Raw genomic sequence first — 18,898 nt, forward strand, 5'->3', positions numbered from 1 at the left:
ATGAAAATGTGTCATCAAATAAATAATATCAGTAAAGGGACAGAGACCATTAAAAATAGAAATTCTGGAGTTGAAAAGAACAACTGATAATTAAAGATTCACTAGAGGCACTCAACAGTAAATTTTAGCTGCTCTCAAAAGGAAAATCAACAAAGGCGGTAAAGAGGTGAATAGATTATTTAATTTAAAGGGCAGAAAGAAAAAAGAATGAAGGACAATAAACAGTGTTTCTGAAAAGTGTGGGACACATGTATAACTTTGAAACAACCAGAAGACAAGTCAATCCACCCAATGGACTCATAAATGGAGAAAAAATAATGAGCAGAAAGTATAATTAATGAAAAGCACACATGAGTTCTAACATAACAGTACTTTCAAAGAAGTGTTTATTGGCTTAATTTATCAATTAGAAAGAGACTTTTAGATTGAATTAAAAATAAGGCCCAGCAATTTTTTTCAAGATCTTTTTCTTAAAAGTATACTAAAGGTTAAAAATAAAAGTGTTAAAAAAGGATACCACGCAAATAGGAATCATCATAAAAATGGAGGTAATAACCTTAATAATTGTCAAAATAGAATTTAATGTGAAAAAGAAAATGGGTCAAAGAAAAGAGATCTTATAAAAGGTACAATAGATGAAGAAGTTATATTCATCATAAACATGAAGTATAGACTACTTCAAGTATATATTAATAACTTTTGACGGAACCACAGGGTAAATGTAAATCAGGAATTGTAACTGGAAATTTTAACATACTTCTCTCAGAAACATTGTGATAAAGCAGTCAAAAATAGACTTGATTGAATATTAAAAACTTTCAACAAATAAAGGAAGCCTTGAATTAGCTTCCTGTCTAATTATTTTGTGGTAGGCTCTCTTGTTTCTTCAAAAAATAGTTAAACATCTGCCTGAAGTTCATTCAAATATTTAGGAATCATTTATTGAAAGGTGAAAAATTCTGCCACAAGAATGCAACCTTGGAGGAGCTTCAAGATGGCGGAAGGGTAAGACGTGGAGATCACCTTCCTCCCCACAGATACATCAGAACTACATCTACACATTGAACAACTCCTACAGAACACCTACTGAATGCTGGCAGAAGATCTCAGACCTCCCAAAAGGCAAGAAACTCCCCACGTACCTGGGTAGGGCAAAAGAAAAAAACAGAGACAAAGAATAGGGACATGACCTGCACCAGTGGGAGGGAGCTGTGAAGGAGGAAAGGTTTCCACACACTAGGAAGCCCCTTCACTGGTGGAGACTGGGGGTGGCGGAGGGGGGGAAGCTTCGGAGCCGTGGAGGAGAGCGCAGCAACAGGTGTGTGGAGGGCAAAGTGGAGAGATCCCACACGGAGGATCGCCGCCGACCGGCACTCACCAGCCCGAGAGGATTGTCTGCTCACCCACTGGGGCGGGTGGGGCTGGGAGGAGGCTCAGGCTTCCGTCAGAGAGGACGGGTTGGCAGTGTGAACACAGCCTTAAGCGGTTAGTGCACCACGGCTAGCCGGGGGGAAAAAGTCTGGAGCTGCCGAAGAGGCAAGAGACTTTTTCTTGCCTCTTTGTTTCCTGGTGCGTGAGGAGAGGGGATTAAGGGCGCCGCTTAAAGGAGCTCCAGAAACGGGCGCGAGCCGCGGCTATCAGCACAGACCCCAGAGACGGGCATGAGACACTAAGGCTGCTGCTGCCGCCACCAAGAAGCCTGTGGGCGAGCACAGGTCACTCTCCACACCTCCCCTCCCAGGAGCCTGTGCAGCCCGCCACTGCCAGGGTCCTGTGATCCAGGGACAACTTCGCCGGGAGAACGCACGGTGCGCTTCAGGCTTGTGCAACGTCATGCTGGCCTCTGCTGCCGCAGGCTTGCCCTGCACTCCATACCCCTCCCTCACCCCGGCCTGAGTGAGCCAGAGCCCCTGCAGCAGCTGCTTCTTTAACCCCGTCCTGTCTGAGTGAAGAACAGACGCCCTCTGGCGACCTACACGCAGAGACGGGTCCAAATCCAAAGCTGAACACCGGGAGCTGTGCCAACAAAGAAGAGAAAGGGGAATTTCTCCCAGCAGCCTCAGGAGCAGCAGATTAAAGCTCCACAATCAACTGGATGTACCCTGCATCTGTGGAATAAATGAATAGACGACGAATCATCCCAAATTGAGGGGGTGGACTTTGGGAGCAAAGATATATTATTTTTTCCCCTTTTTCTCTTTTTCTGAGTGTATATGTGTATGTGTCTGTGTGTGATTTTGTCTGTATAGCTTTGCTTTCACCATTTGTCCTAGGGTTCTCTCTGTCTGTTGTTTGTTTTTCTTACTTTAAAAATTTTTCTTCTTAATAATTATTTTTTATTTTAATAACTTTTAATTTAATTTTACTTTATTTTATTTTATTTTATTTTATCCTCTTTCTTTCTTTCTTATTCTGAGCTGTGTGGATGAAAGGCTTTTGGTGCTCCAGCCAGGAGTCAGTGCTGTGCCTCTGAGGTGGGAGAGCCAACTTCAGGACACTAGTCCACCAGAGACCTCCCAGCACCACGTAATATCAAACGGCGAAAATCTCCCAGAGATCTCCATCTCAGCACCAAGACCCAGCTACACTCAATGACCAGCAAGCTACAGTGCTGGATACCCTATGCCAAACAACTAGCAAGACAGGAACACAGAGAGGCTGCCTAAAATCATAACAAGGCCACAGACATCCCAAAACACACCACCAGACGTAGACCTTCCCACCAGAAAGACAAGATCCAGCCTCATCCACCAGAACACAGGCACTAGTCCCCTCCACCAGGAAGCCTACACAACCCACTGAACCAACCTTAGCCACTGGGGACAGACACCAAAAACAAGGGGAACTATGAACCTGCAGCCTGTGAAAAGGAGACCCCAAACACAATAAGATAAGCAAAACGAGAAGACACAAAAACACACAGCAGATGAAGGAGCAAGTTAAAAACCCATGAGACCTAACAAATGAAGAAGAAATAGGCAGTCTACCTGAAAAAGAATTCAGAATAATGATAGTAAAGATGAGCCAAAATCTTGGAAATAGAATAGAGAAAATACAAGAAACGTTTAACAAGGACCTAGAAGAACTAAAGAGCAAGCAAACAATGATGAACAACACAATAAATGAAATTAAAAATTCTCTAGAAGGGATCAATAGCAGAATAACTGAGGCAGAAGAATAGATAAGTGACCTGGAAGATAAAATAGTGGAAATTACTACTGCAGAGCAGAATAAAGAAAAAAGAATGAAAAGAACTGAGGACAGTCTCAGAACTATAGGGGTCCCAGAAGAAGAAGAGAAAAAGAATGGGACTGAGAAAATATTTGAAGAGATTATAGTTGAAAACTTCCCTAATATGGGAAAGGAAATAGTTAATCAAGTCCAGGAAGTGCAGAGAGTGCCATACAGGATAAATCCAAGGAGAAACACAGCAAGACACATATTAATCAAACTATCAAAAATTAAATACAAAGAAAACATATTAAAAGCAGCAAGGGAAAAACAACAAATAACACACAAGGGAATCCCCATAAGGTTAACAGCTGATCTTTCAGCAGAAACTCTGCAAGCCAGAAGGGAGTGGCAGAACATATTTAAAGTGATGAAGGAAAAAACCTACAACCAAGGTTACTCTACCCAGCAAGGATCTCATTCCGATTTCATGAAGAAATTAAAACCTTTACAGGCAAGCAAAAGCTGAGAGAGTTCAATGCCACCAAACCAGCTTTACAACAAATGCTAAAGGAACTTCTCTAGGCAGGAAACACAAGAGAAGAAAAAGACCTACAATAAACAAACCCAAAACAATTAAGAAAATGGGAATAGGAACATATCGATAATTACCTTAAATGTAAATGGATTAAATGCTCCCACCAAAAGACACAGACTGGCTGAATGGATACAAAAACAAGACCCATGTATATGCTGTCTACAAGAGACCCACTTCAGACCTAGGGACATATACAGACTGAAAGTGAGGGGATGGAAAAAGATATTCCATGCAAATGGAAATCAAAAGAAAGCTGAAGTAGCAATTCTCATATCAGACAAAATAGACTTTAAAATAAAGACTATTAGAACAGACAAAGAAGGACACTACATAATGATCAAGGGATCGATCCCAGAAGATATAACAATTTTAAATATTTATGCACCGAACACAGGAGCACCGCAATACATAAGGCAAGTACTAACAGCCATAAAAGGGGAAATCAACAGTAACACAATCATAGTAGGGAACATTAACACCCCACTTTCACCAATGGACAGATCATCCAAAATGAAAATAATTAAGGAAACACAAGCTTTAAATGATACATTAAACAAGATGGACTTAATTGATATTTATAGGGCATTCCATCCAAAAACAACAGAATACACATTTTTCTCAAGTGCTCATGGAACATTCTCCAGGATAGATCATATCTTGGGTCATAAATCAAACCTTGGCAAATTTAAGAAAATTTAAATCGTATCAAGTATCTTTTCTGGCCACAACGCTATGAGACTAGATATCAATTACAGGAAAAGATCTGTAAAAAATACAAACACAGGCTAAACAATACACCACTTAATTACCAAATGATCACTGAAGAAATCAAAGAGGAAATAAAAAAAATACCTAGAAACAAGTGACAATGGAGACACGATGACTCAAAACCTATGGGTTGCAGCAACAGCAGTTCTAAGAGGGAAGTTTATAGCAATACAATCCTACCTTAAGAAATAGGAAACATCTCAAATAAACAACCTAACCTTGCAGCAAAAGCAATTAGAGAAAGAAGGACAAAAAACCCCCGAAGTTAGCAGAAGGATAGAAATCATAAAGATCAGATCAGAAATAAATGAAAAAGAAATGAAGGAGACGATAGCAAAGATCAATAAAACTAAAAGCTGGTTCTTTGAGAAGATAAACAAAATTGATAAACCATTAGACAGACTCATCAAGAAAAAAAGGGAGAAGACTTAAATCAATAGAATTAGAAATGAAAAAGGAGAAGTAACAATTGACACTGCAGAAATATAAAGGATCATGAGAGATTACTACAAGCAAGTATATGCCAAAAAAATGGACAACCTGGAAGAAACGGACAAATTCTTAGAAATGCACAACCTGCCGAGACTGAACCAGGAAGAAATAGAAAATATGAACAGACCAATCACAAGCACTGAAATTGAAACTGTGATTAAAATTCTTCCAACAAACAAAAGCCCAGGTCCAGATGGCTTCACAGGCTAATTCTATCAAACATTTAGAGAAGAGCTAACACCTATCCTTCTCAAACTCTTCCAAGCTATAGCAGAGAGAGGAACACTTCCAAACTCATTCTACAAGGCCACCATCACTCTGATACCAAAACCAGACAAAGGTTTCACACAAAAAAGAAAACTACAGGCCAATATCACTGATAAACATAGATGCAAAATTCTCAACAAAATACTAGGAAAAAGGATCCAAGAGCACATTAAAAGGATCATACACCATGATCAAGTGGGGTTTATCCCAGGAATGCAAGGATTCTTGAATATAGGCAAATCAATCAATGTGATATGCCATATTAACAGATTGAAGGATAAAATCCATGTGATAATCTCAATAGATGAAGAAAAAGCTTTGGACAATATTCAACATCCATTTATGATAAAAACCCTCCAGAAAGTAGGCATAGAGGGAACTTTCCCCAACATAATAAAGGCTACATATGACAAATCCACAGCCAACATTGTCCTCAATGGTGAAAAACTGAAACCATTTCCACTAAGATCAGGAAAAAGACAAGGTTGCCCACTCTCACCACTATTATTCAACATAGTTTTGAAAGTTTTAGCCATAGCAATCAGAGAGGAGAAAGAAATAAAAGGAATCCAAACTGGAAAAGAAGAAGTAAAGCTGTCACTGTTCACAGATGACATGATACTATATGTAGAGAATCCTAAAGATGCTACCAGACAACTATTAGAGCTAATCATTGAATTTGGTAAAGTAGCAGGATACAAAATTAATGTGCAGAAATCCCTTGCATTCCTATACACTAATGATGAAAAATCTGAAAGTGAAATTAACACTCCCATTTACCATTGCAACATAAAGAATAAAATATCTAGGAATAAACCTACCTAAAGAGACAAAAGACCTGTGTCCAGAAAGTTATAAGACACTGATGAAAGAAATTAAAGATGATACAAATAGATGGAGAGATATATCATGTTCTTGGATTGGAAGAATCAACATTGTGAAAATGACTATACTACCCAAAGCAATCTACAGATTTAATGCAATCCCCATCAAACTACCTTTGGCATTTTCCACAGAACTAGAACAAAAATTTCACAATTTGTATGGAAACACAAAAGACCCCGAATAGCCAAAGCAATCTTGAGAAAAATGGAGCTGGAGGAATCAGGCTCCCTGACTTCAGACACTACTACCAAGCTACAGTAATCAAGACAGTATGGTACTGGCACAAAAACAGAAATATAGATCAATGGAACAGGATAGAAAGCCCAGAGATAAACCCACGCACATATGGTCACCTTATCTTTGATAAAGGAGGCAGGAATGTACAGTGGAGAAAGGACAGCCTCTTCAATAAGTGGTGCTGGGAAAACTGGACAGGTACATGTATAAGTATGAAATTAGAACACTCCCTAATACCATAAACAAAAATAAACTCAAAATGGATTAAAGACCTAAATGTAAGGCCAGACACTATCAAACTCTTAGAGGAAAATATAGACAGAACACTCTATGACATAAGTCACAGTAAGATCCTTTTTGACCCACCTCCTAGAGAAATGGCAATAAAAACAAAAATAAACAAATGGGACCTAATGAAACTTCAAAGCTTTTGAACAGCAAAGGAAACCATAAACAAGACAAAAAGACAACCCTTAGAATGGGAGAAAATATTTGCAAATGAAGCAACTGACAAAGGATTAATCTCTAAAATTTACAAGCAGCTCATGAAGCTCAATATCAAAAAAACGAACAACCCAATCCAAAAATGGGCAGAAGATCTAAATAGACATTTCTCCAAAGAAGATATACAGATTGCCAACAAACACATGAAAGAATGTTCAACATCTTTAATCATTAGAGAAATGCAAATCAAAACTACAATGAGATATCATCTTACACCAGTCAGAATGGCCATCATCAAATAACCTAGAAACAATATATGCTGGAGAGGATGTGGAGAAAAGGGAACGCTCTTGCACTGTTGGTGGGAATGTAAATTGATACAGCCACTATGGAGAACAGTATGTAGGTTCTTTAAAAACCTACAAATAGAACTACCATATGACCCAGCAATCCCACTCCTGGGCATATACCCTGAGAAAACCATAATTCAAAAATAGTCATGTACCAAAATGTTCATTGCAGGTCTATTTACAATAGCCAGGACATGGAAGCAACCTAAGTGTCCATCAACAGATGAATGGATAAAGAAGATGTGGCACAAATATACAATGGAATATTACTCAGCCCCAAAAAGAAACGAAATTGAGTTATTTGTATTGAGGTGGATGGACCTAGAGTCTGTCATACACAGTGAAGTAAGTCAGAAAGAGAAAAACAAATACCGTATGGTAACACATATATATGGAATCTAAGAAAAAAAAAAAAGGTTATGAAGAACCTAGGGGCAAGATGGGAATAAAGACACAGACCTACTAGAGAAGGGACTTAAGGATATGGGGAGGGGGAAGGGTTAGCTGTGACAAAGTGAGAGAGTGTCATGGACATATATACACTACCAAACGTAAAATAGATAGCTAGTGGGAAGCAGCCACATAGCACAGGGAGATCAGCTCAGTACTTTGTGACCACCTAGAGGGGTGGGATTGGGAGGTTGGGAGAGAGGGAGACGCAAGAGGGAAGAGATATGGGGACATATGTATATGTATAACTGATTCACTTTGTTATAAAGCAGAAACTAACACACCATTGTAAAGCAATTATACTCCAATAAAGATGTTAAAAAAAAAATGCAACCTCGATCTTCTGCTTTCAATTCTTGTCCAAAACATTTAAGAGTGGAGATCAGTAGCTCCATTGAAGTTAATGTCTCACAGTAAAAATACAAGCTTTCTTCCAGAACCTTTGGCTGCAATTTGACGACTTTTATGAATCATGATTTGTTTACATATTTTTCTTTGCCCAAACAGCAAAAACAGTATTACCAACAATTGCAGATATTACATTTCTGAAGAGAGGATCAAGCGTTTATTTTCAGTTAAAGATTTTAATAGCAGAGAAAATTCGGGGGATTTTGAAGATTCTAAATGGTGCTCTCCAAATAGGAATTCTTTTTTGATGTCATCCAAGTACATATAAGCTGAAATCTAGGAGTTGACTGCACAAAGAGATTTTAGTAGTTTCATATAGCTGCATGCTAATGAGAAAAGACGGCATCCCTAATGCTTCATGACCTTCTCTAACATTAGAAAACAAGCGTTTCTAGAGTGGGTGGTATCGTTTATCACAGATACTGCTTCACTTTTTTTCCTGAATAAGCTACAAACCAGCTTACTCATTGCCAGGAAATATGGTTGTATCAAGGTCTCTCCAACTGTGAGCGGCTCTGTTTGACAATTGGAAATAGAGTATATGATATTGTAGGATGCTTTGTAGGAAGGGTTTGATTAGGATAGCTTGAATTCCCATGCTCTTTAAACGAAGCCATCTTCTCACGAGAAATACAAATACTGCGACATATTCTCAGGTTCTACACAGCTGAGCAGCTTTTGCAGCCTTAAGCACTTTAGGTGACCATTGGCAAAAAAAATTTTTTTTTTAAATACTGTGGTTTTATGGCCAATCACGTTCTTCAGTGAAATGAAAATCAAAAGTAATTTCAATTTTATTTAACCTTCTTTACTTTGATGGTTTCCAACTTAAGTTATACCCAATATAAACAATGGCAAAAAGATGTGTTTTAATTAATTTACATCAACCAGAAACTATTCTAAATGAAATATGTTGTGAGTAATGACTATAGTCACATATGTATGCACAGTGGCATTTTAGGCCATTTAAAGCAAGGACATAAAAACATTGATGTAACATTTTCTTCATTTCTCAACATGACAGAAAGATAAATCAAAGAAATTGGGGTGTGTGTGTGTGTGTGTGTGTGTGTGTGCACGCATGCGTGTGTGATTGTATGTGATGTGTTTTCTGGGCTATGCCCTGTTCAGGGAATTCCTAATCACCATTCATAGATAAAAGATTAAAGCTCTTGATCCAGAGGAATTTTAAAGAGTCTACTTTTACCAAAATTGGGTACAAGATCAGAGATATGATTTGTAACTCAGATGTGAGGCTAGTCCTGCACCTCGTTGGCCTGGACTGGAGAGTGAGGGGTACTTAAAGAAATGTCACTGCGGGGCTTCCCTGGTGGCACAGTGGTTGAGAGTCCGCCTGCCGATGCAGGAGACGCGGGTTCGTGCCCTGGTCCGGGAGGATCCCACATGTCCCGGAGTGGCTGGGCCCGTAAGCCATGGCCGCTGAGCCTGCGCGTCCGGAGTCTGTGCTCCGCAACGGGAGAGGCCACAACAGTGAGAGGCCCGCGTACCGCAAAAAAAAAAAAAAAAAAAAAAAAAAATAATAATAATAATGTCGCTGCTTTCATTGAGTAATGCCCCCTTGCAATTAATTTCTATTTTAGTCAGAATAAATCAAACTCCTTAATTTTGGCATTCAAGACACTCATGATTTCTAAGCTTATTTTCGACTGTTTTCTAGCAGAAAATCTACATTATAGCTAAATGGAACTACTGAGTTATTGTATATATGTGTAGCACTTCCTCACCTCCATTAAAAACATATTTTGTTCCATCCACACTCCTGTTTTTTTAAGGACTAAATATTTCTCATCTTTCACAATACAGTTTAAATAGTATGCCTTCTATATTGTTGGCCTTAATCAAGTCGTTTACAAAAAAATCTCTTCAACCTAGAGACTCTATTGAGATTTTTCTATGCAATTCTATTGATAGTATGAAATTTTTCACATTTTATCCTGTGTTCATCATATTTATGTATTTTTATTAACACTGTCCTTCTTGATTTATCCTTGTAAATTCTGCATCATTTCAGTGCTTTGCAAGCATTAGGCATTCATTAGCTATTTATTGAGTGAATGAATCAACAAGTGAAATAATAATGAAGAGTAATTTTTTTCTTAATAATTCTTTAGTTTGGCTTATGTTGCTTGTCAACTCAAGTTAGCAACTACTCTTGTTGTCAGTAATTTCACAGTTGATTATCTGTTTAGCAGCACCTAATGAAAAAGCAATTCTTAGCTGAGAATACTGATTCAAAGAATATTTGTTTTGCTGTAGTTGATGTTATGCAAATAACAAGTTTTTAATTGTCAAGATTTAGTAATATTAGATTTTTTTTAAAGGGCCTTGAAATTCTAGTTAGACAGAATCACACAAATGTGAAGTCTTAGGGCTAAAAATTTTATGTTAAAGGCTATTTATGATTAATGCATAAGGATCTGTTGTAAACGAGGCACTGTGTACAGACTTTACATCAAACTACAGAAGAGCCCTTATATTAGATGTAACTCCATTCCTCAGATGAAGGCCTAAGGTCCACAGAGGTTAGGGAGTTTCATGTCATACAAGGATTGACTGTTAGTTTCAAGATTCATATCCAAGTCTGTTCTCTTTCCACTATAGTAAACTTGCTGTTAAATTTAATGCAATTTTAACATTGGGGATGTTAGATATAGACTATTTGGTATAGTGAACAAAATCCTGAATCAGAAGTCCAACAATGAGGGCTCCAGGAAAGAAAAGAAGTTAAGCTAGAGTGGGTAGGGTTATAAAGAATTCATACTGGGAAGATAGAATATTATGATGTGTAAGAGCAAAATTCAAACGGTGCAACTAGTGTTAACAAACAACATAATTTGGGGCAAAGTCATAACATCTTTAAAATGAGATATTAAAAAAGAGCCTCTTCCTTTAATGAGCCTCTTCCTTTAATATAAATTCATTTTTCCAATCATTCATTGTTTCAGAGCAGCAAAATCTCTCTTCCAGGCTGCCGAATTGTTACCTTCTCATCCTCCTTCTCCCTTCCTCCTCTCTCTCCTCTTTTATCTGGTTTTGTTTTTATGTGTGAAAAACACTTTCAGGGTTTTTTCTAACTAAAATAATACATATGTTTGACACTTAGGAAATGTTCAATAAATATTCAATAAAGAATAGATTTTGGGGGAAAATTTTTTATCAACTTTAACTAAGATTGGGTATATTACTTGCTAGGGCTTCCATAACAAAATGTCATAGACCGGGTGGTTTAAACAACAGAAATTTATTTATTTTTTCACAATTCTGGAGGCTAGAGTTCCAAGATCAAGGTGTCTGCAGGGATGGTTTCTTCTGAGGCTTCTCTCCTTTGCTTGTGGATGGCAGACTTCCCACTGTGTCCTCACATGGTCTTCCTTTTGTCTATGTTTTTTGTGTCCTAATTTCCTGCTCTTTTAAGGACACTAATCGTATTGGATTAGGATGCACCTTAAGGACTCCATTTTAACTTAATCACCTCTTTAAAGACTTCAGCATATCAATTTGGGGGACACAATTGAGCCCATAACACTCAAGGACTGAGAATATAATCCCAGGAAATAATATTTTAAGAACAAGATTAAGGATATGTGATAGAAATACTGGAATGCCATGTTATGGAGAATGACTCCATACTATATATACAACTGAGGCATTAGCATCTTTGATCTGGTGAATTGTGAAAAGAGTATTTTCCTCCCAGATATTTTTGGTTGTGATCAACCATTTAATAAGTACTTAAAAATTATACAATTAACAAAATGTAGAGTAATGTGGATTACTTTTACTTCATGAGAAAATTATAGGCATAAATGTGCCATTATATGCATGATCTAAACTCAGTTCAGCACCAGAAATTGTGTGATATTTTGTTCATACTGACTGGAATTCACCTCTTTTAACTCACTTCTACTTTTTTTTATCAACTCCTCAAGAAAACCACTAATCCTTAGAAAACCCTGAGACAGCCAAGAAGTTGCTTGTCTTTTCAAAGTGAGCCTGTGGATTCTTCCTAGTCACTTCCCTTTCACAGAATTAACTAAGCCATTCCCATTTTAAATACCTGTCAAGAATCCAGACTTAGTGAAACATGAATCTTTTTAGCTTCTGTGATGGCATGTAGATGCTTTATTTCTATCTCATCTTTCTCAAGGGTGAATGGCTTCTTGCTTTGTTTTCTTCCCATGACTCAACAGAAGAACCATCTTCACTCTAAGGAAAAACACTAATGTATCACTATTAAAAGGAGGCTACAGAGCCCTGTTTCACTTTTTTCCCTGCTTGCTTTCATCATCAGCTTTAAATCTTTCTTACTGAAGGTATTTCTGAAAGGAATTTGAACTTTCTCCTGTTGAAATATTTAAAATATGTTTTGAATATAATACTTTTTCTTTTATCCCTGATTCAACTATATTATTTGCCACTGCACAGCAAATATTGATTACTTGATTATTTATAGTCTAACAGACAACACTTTTATTAAGAAGAATTTTTTTCCCCTTATTATTAAAAGCTCATATGTTAGGGTCTTGAATTAACTTCCTTTAAGAAAATCATTTGGAGCCCCACATTTCTTATTTTCTTTTTCATTTTGAAGATGAACTGTTCACTCTTTTCTAATTCACATAGTGCAGACATGTCCCTTATGCTTTTTTTTTTTCAGTACACGGGCTTCTCACTGTTGTGGCCTCTCCCATTGCGGAGCACCGGCTCCGGACGCTCAGGCTCAGCGGCCGTGACTCATGGGCCTAGCCGCTCCGCGACATGTGGGATCTTCCCGGACCGGGGCACGAACCCGTGTCTCCTGCATCGGCAGGCGGACTCTCAACCACTGCGCCACCAGGGAAGCCCATCCCTTATGCTTTGCTGACACAGCAAACTTCTTTTCCGTGGTGAAAATTTGTTCACTTTGTTTTCTCTCCAACTGATCATTTTAGTTATGTTGCTAACAGCTAATATATACACATAAAAACAAGGCCAGATGAAAGAGGAGAGAGAAGAGGAAGAGGAGAAGGAGGATGAGAGGGGAACAATTTGGTAGGCTGGAAGAGAGTTTTTGCTGCTCTGAAACAATGAATGATTGGAAAAATGAGTTTATATTACAGGAAGAGCCTCGTTTATTCCTCCCCCAATCATTTATTGACTAACAAAACCTGAAACCAGTATAAGTCAACCACACACACACAGAATCTGCCTGTTCTCTTTATATCCCTGATAACCCATAGTAAACTTGGAATGACACATTTCTTCTGCATATACTTGCATTTCCCTGTGAAGCTTCGCATATTGCTATACTGTGTATGAAATATGAAATGCTATAGGAGGCCAGGTACCTGAGAAAATCATGTTATAAAGCTATGCTGTGATTCATCTGCTTTGCCTGTTCCTGAAGATATAGGGCCTTACTACACCAAATCCAGATATAAATATTTTAAAAAATGTATTTTAAATTGAGATTCAGTGACCTTTTCCTTAGATAGGCCAATATCAATTGCAATAAGTTTTAGGATGGGTTTCTTTTCCTTACACAGTCAGCCCTCTGAGTCTGTGGGTTCCACATCTGCAGAGTCAAACAAATGTGGATATTTGGTTATTTTTTTAAAAATTCCATAGCGTTCTAGAAAGCAAAATTTGCCATGCTGACAACTATTTACATAGCATTTACACTGTATTAGGTATTGTAAGTAACCCAGAGATGGTTTAAAGTATACATAAAGGTGTGCATATGTTATGTGCAAACACTATGCCATTTTATTTAAGGAACTTGAGTATCAGCAGATTTTGGTATCTGTTGGGGGTCCTGGAACCAGTCCCCATGGGTACTGATGGAAACTGTATATTGAGTGACGCTTAAGACGGAAACATATAAGGTATTTAAGGAGAAATATTAACCCTGGGTTTATGGATATAATATTGTCTTTCTGTTTGTTTGTTTCTGTTTTTTGGTATCCATTAACATGGGTGACTTAGCAAAGCAATTGTGTAATGCATGCCCTGGTAAATGTGCAGACACCTCTTCTGCAGTCTGGCTCTAATAAAGTATGAAATAGTAAAGACAAAAATAAGTTGTTCCAGAAGACTAATACCAAGTGTTTCCTTCTCTTCTACATTAATTTCTGGTGTATTTAAAATGAGGAAATTGTCCTCTAAAGGGATGTAACAGAAATAAATCTGTTGTATACATAATGATATACCTTAGGAGCATGAGGCAGTCTCACCCTTGCTGTTGATGTCAAAAATTTTTCAGAAACATGACCTTTGGGATTATTTTCTTTTTCTTTTTCAAAATGAAGATAAAGCCTATTGTTATCGACTGAATAGTGTACCTCTCAGATTCATACGTTGAGGCCCTAACCCCTAATGCAACTGTATTTGGAGATAAGGCCTTTAAGGAGGTAATTAATAGATTACCTAATAGATAATCTAATATTAATAATCTAATATTACCAATCTAACAGAACTTGGATGCATGAGCATAGAGAAAAGGCCATGTGAGGACACAGCAAGAAGGTGTCCATTTTCAAGGCAAAGAGAAAGGCCTCAAGAGTAACCAAACCTGCCCACACCCTGATTTTGGACTTCCAGCCTCCAGAACTGTGAGAATATAAACTTCCATCGTTTACACCACCCAATCTGTGATATTTTGTTGTGGCAGCTCTAGTTGACTAATACAGTCAGACTTTTGGTAATGTGGAACTTGCATCTTCTGAAGTCAAAGTACCATGGGGAAAATGTGCAAAGTGACATGTAAAGCTGCTCTTAAAGAAACGTTGCAAAATCCTGTCCTCTAGTCTTTCTCAGTCAACTTCACAATTTTCACTGTCTTTCCCCATGTAAGACAATAGTTACCTAGGAATGTGTGTGGGGGGGTGCCTTGTATCAGGAGAGGTAGGCTAGGTCTGTGTGCCACCGTGAACAAAAATAAGAAATATATTATTTTGTTTATGATCATGAGACAGCAGAAGGCTTCAATATGTAAAAGTGAAGATTAATACTTAGGAGAAAATAATCCAAAATACACTTAGAGGATGCTGGAATCTACATGATTAATATTCAAAGAAATACATGGAAGAGAATTTTTGACCACTCTCTTAGGCTGTTAATGCTTTGTGCTTCTGTGCAGAAAGAATAATTTGGGTTATCAAAGGAAAAGTGCAGTTCAGGGGAAAAAAGTAATCATCATGTGATTTTTGCACAAGATCATTGTATGTTTACAAACAGAAAATTTTACATAATTCAAAGGATGATTTGAGGAGCTTGAGAAACCACGGATAAGGGTAACTAAAGTAATCAAAGTAATTTGGAAACAGGAAGACTGCATTATGAGCATAATATAAAGGATTGGTACCTATCAATCTTCGAAGGTAAAGAGAAAGAAAATGATTAGAATCTACATTGTTATTAAGGGTAGAAGGTGGAGAGTAGACTTGTTCATAAGATCACATCCAATAGATATAATGGATATTCCGTGAAGCTTGAAAAATTTTAATCACATAATAACACTTACTTAAAGAACTTCAAAGAGAAATTTCTTTTTTATATGGTAAATATGAACTTTTTTTCTTGCTAAAGTTAGACTAATTACATCTAATTTAATGTCATAGTGTATCAGTAGTTATATTATTTCCCAATAATTGTTTGACCTTTGTAGAAAATACAGCAATTGTGAAGAAAAAACCCAAATGTTTCTCTTCATTCCATATATCTAATAATTGAACAGTGACTCATATCTCTGATAGACCCTGTGTATTTATACAGTAGTGCTTAAGTTAAAAAAAGTCTTTGTTAGGGTTTAAGTATTTTTTAAAAAACTGTGCAATATACCATCATTGTTGGGGTAAACTCTCAGGATATTTGTTCTAATGTAGTTGGACAAGATGATCCATTGAAAAAAAAAGTGCACAAGTTAGGACCTGATGTCAATGATGGAATCTCATGGAAAATAGTTCTTTATGATTCTTGGTTAATAAACACACCAAAATGAGGCATTTCAATTAAGACCCATGGTAGAGATATGAAGCTACATTTTCAAGCCTGAAGAGAGACTGGGAATATATCCAAGAGGCATAATGAAGAGATACTACTACTTCTGTGATGTTTTAATCACAAATGCTTCTGTTGTTTTATCTATCCCATACTGAGATACAATAAAAACTGATTTTTCCAAACACTGGTAGTCAATTATATGACTAAAGGAACTCTTGGTTAGACCATTCTAAAATGAGTGTATTATTTAAAATATCAAAATTAATTTATATTTAAAGATCCTTTTCTTCATTCGAGGGACAAATATTTTTAAACAGTACTAATAAAATCTTTCAAGCCACTGTATGTTTAAAATATATATAAGATTCTTTCCATTATGGCTTGTACTCTAGCTTTCAATTTAAAACTAATTTCAACACACTGTGATTTAATTTAAAACTCCAGTTAGTGACAAAGGATATTCTTTAGAGGAAATCAATGAGTTTTCCATATTTTAAAATAAATAAGTAGTAGGAGCATTGTGAACAAGTGCTTTATTTGTCAGCACAATAGGTTTACAACTATATTTTACTGTGTTTTTTCTTCTTCTTCCCTTAATGTAGAATGCCTTTAGTCACCTTTAATATCCCAGATTAATAAAGATTCATATTTTTAATATAATGTCATATATAATTCACATAATTTGTAACGTAAGAATTGTTTTTGTTGCTTAAGATCCCTCAACTTTCTTAGTTTCATTATTTCAAAATAATAAAATATTTTTAAAGTACTTTATAAATGCTACAAAGGAGAGAAAATTAAAATGTGTCTTGGCCATGTGTTCAAATAACAATTGAGGAGGACCAATTTTAGTGGCTGAAGCAGTTGGGGAAATATGAGTCTCTAGGACACAAAATTCTTCTTCAAGGCCGGAATATGTGACATTTTCACAAGTATGGATCAACCTTTTATCTACCTTACTTTGCTTCCAGAGGCACTTAATCCTAGGATACAATCATAAAGGAAGAGGATAAAGCAAACTTCAGAATTCTAGACTAGGCACCCATGACTTTATGACGTTTCGTGATAGTATAGTTCTTTGAAATTCGAAGATTGTAAAAGCATAAAAATATGGAAGGCTCTCATCACATGAACAAGTTAGGGGAATCAGAAACACACTCTAGAATACTGAGTATTTGTTTACCACATTTTATACCTACCCATGGGTCAAAACCAATTTGAAATGAAGAGCACACCATTTTTACATTCATAAACATTTTCAAGTGAATACCATCTCATTTTAGTATTTTATAGAAAAGCAATTGGAAAGAAGTTAAAAATATTGTCTTACATATTTGCCTTGCATAACCCTCAGTTTTTTTAAGAGTTTCCAATCTTCTGGAGATATTTCAGAGTTAACAGTTATTTTTTAGAAAAAAAAATAGCATGCAGTTACATAATCTTCTGCAGAGGCAATGACAGATCTTTTGCAAATAAATCTTTTCTTATTAGTGTGTCAGCAACTTGTACTTTTGCCAGGTTAATCATTTAGCCAGCTGAAATCTAGCATATTTGTTTTGCTGGTTTTGACCTTGTCAGCAGCAATGCAAGTAAAAGTGGTTTTCTTAATACCTCCATTTTTTCTCCCTTTTACCTTAGTTATTAGAAATAAACTCCTGTTCAGAGGTTTTTTTTATTCCCCCTTGGGGAAATTACTTTTTTAAGAAGGAAGTGTGTGATTTAGAGGATGTTTAAGTAATTAAGACTTCTTATCCTATAAACTGGATGAGTTCTCAGCAAATCTTCAAAATAGGTATGGTTCCTATTTCCTCAAATTCTTTTATAAACTTTTTGTCAGGCCCTCCGCAATCCTCTCCAGCTGTCAATCAAAGGGCATCCTTGAAGGGCGTAAAGTAGTTCAGGACCGCCTCCTAACTTCTCTCTGCCATATTCACCAATGTAATTAATTAATTAATATGTGTAGCAGTGCTCACATGCCAAAAGAAAATAATTTGGATAAATTAATCACACTGAAATTAAATACACGAACTGTTATACACTGCTGGTGATGGTACAAATTGGTAGATACTTTCTGGAATATATATATCTGGCAATATATTTTCAAACCTTTAAATATTATGTAAATTTTGATCCAGTAATTACATTTTGTAGAGCTCTATCCCAAGGAAATAATCAGAGATCAATTTTAAGTTATGCAAAAAAGAAAAATGTGTATCACAGTGTTATCATACAAGCGAAAAAGAAAAGAAACAACTTGTGTTGAGCTATGGGGTATTGTTCTATAAATTAAATAAGCAAAATTACATGATGGAATAATATGAAATAGGTACACACGAAAACATCTGCTTTCAGCAATTTGGTGGGCTGTATACTGTGAGGTCCTTCCACTATAAAACAACTAGATTTTCAATGAACCATTCCTTTTCATTGATTTATGAACTTCAAAGAAGTATGGGAAATCTATAAAAATCACCCATCCTCATTCACACCTAAACATAAACTATATGGCAGCATCTCAAAAGGCAGCAGGACCATCTGCCACTTGGCAGAAGTAAATCTTAACATTAGGTCTACAGTTTTCAAAGGAGGCTAAACTGATCCCAGATAGGAACTACCATTGATTTCCATCACAAGCAAAAACCTTTCCTGGAGTAAAAGATCCTCAACTCAGGCTTTTAAAATTCCTGAGACTATGGTAAAGAAAATATGAGATGGCAGGCAAAGATCCCTAACATGCAAGGAAATAAATAGACATGTTTGAGAGACAACAGTAATAACCACTAGATACAATGCCCACTTATTTCATATATTTTAAAATCAAATACAA

Source organism: Delphinapterus leucas, chromosome 5 (genome assembly GCF_059928025.1).
Source record: "Delphinapterus leucas isolate spDelLeu-1000000601 "Yukka" chromosome 5, BTC_Dleu_Yukka2, whole genome shotgun sequence".
NCBI lineage: Eukaryota > Metazoa > Chordata > Mammalia > Artiodactyla > Monodontidae > Delphinapterus > Delphinapterus leucas.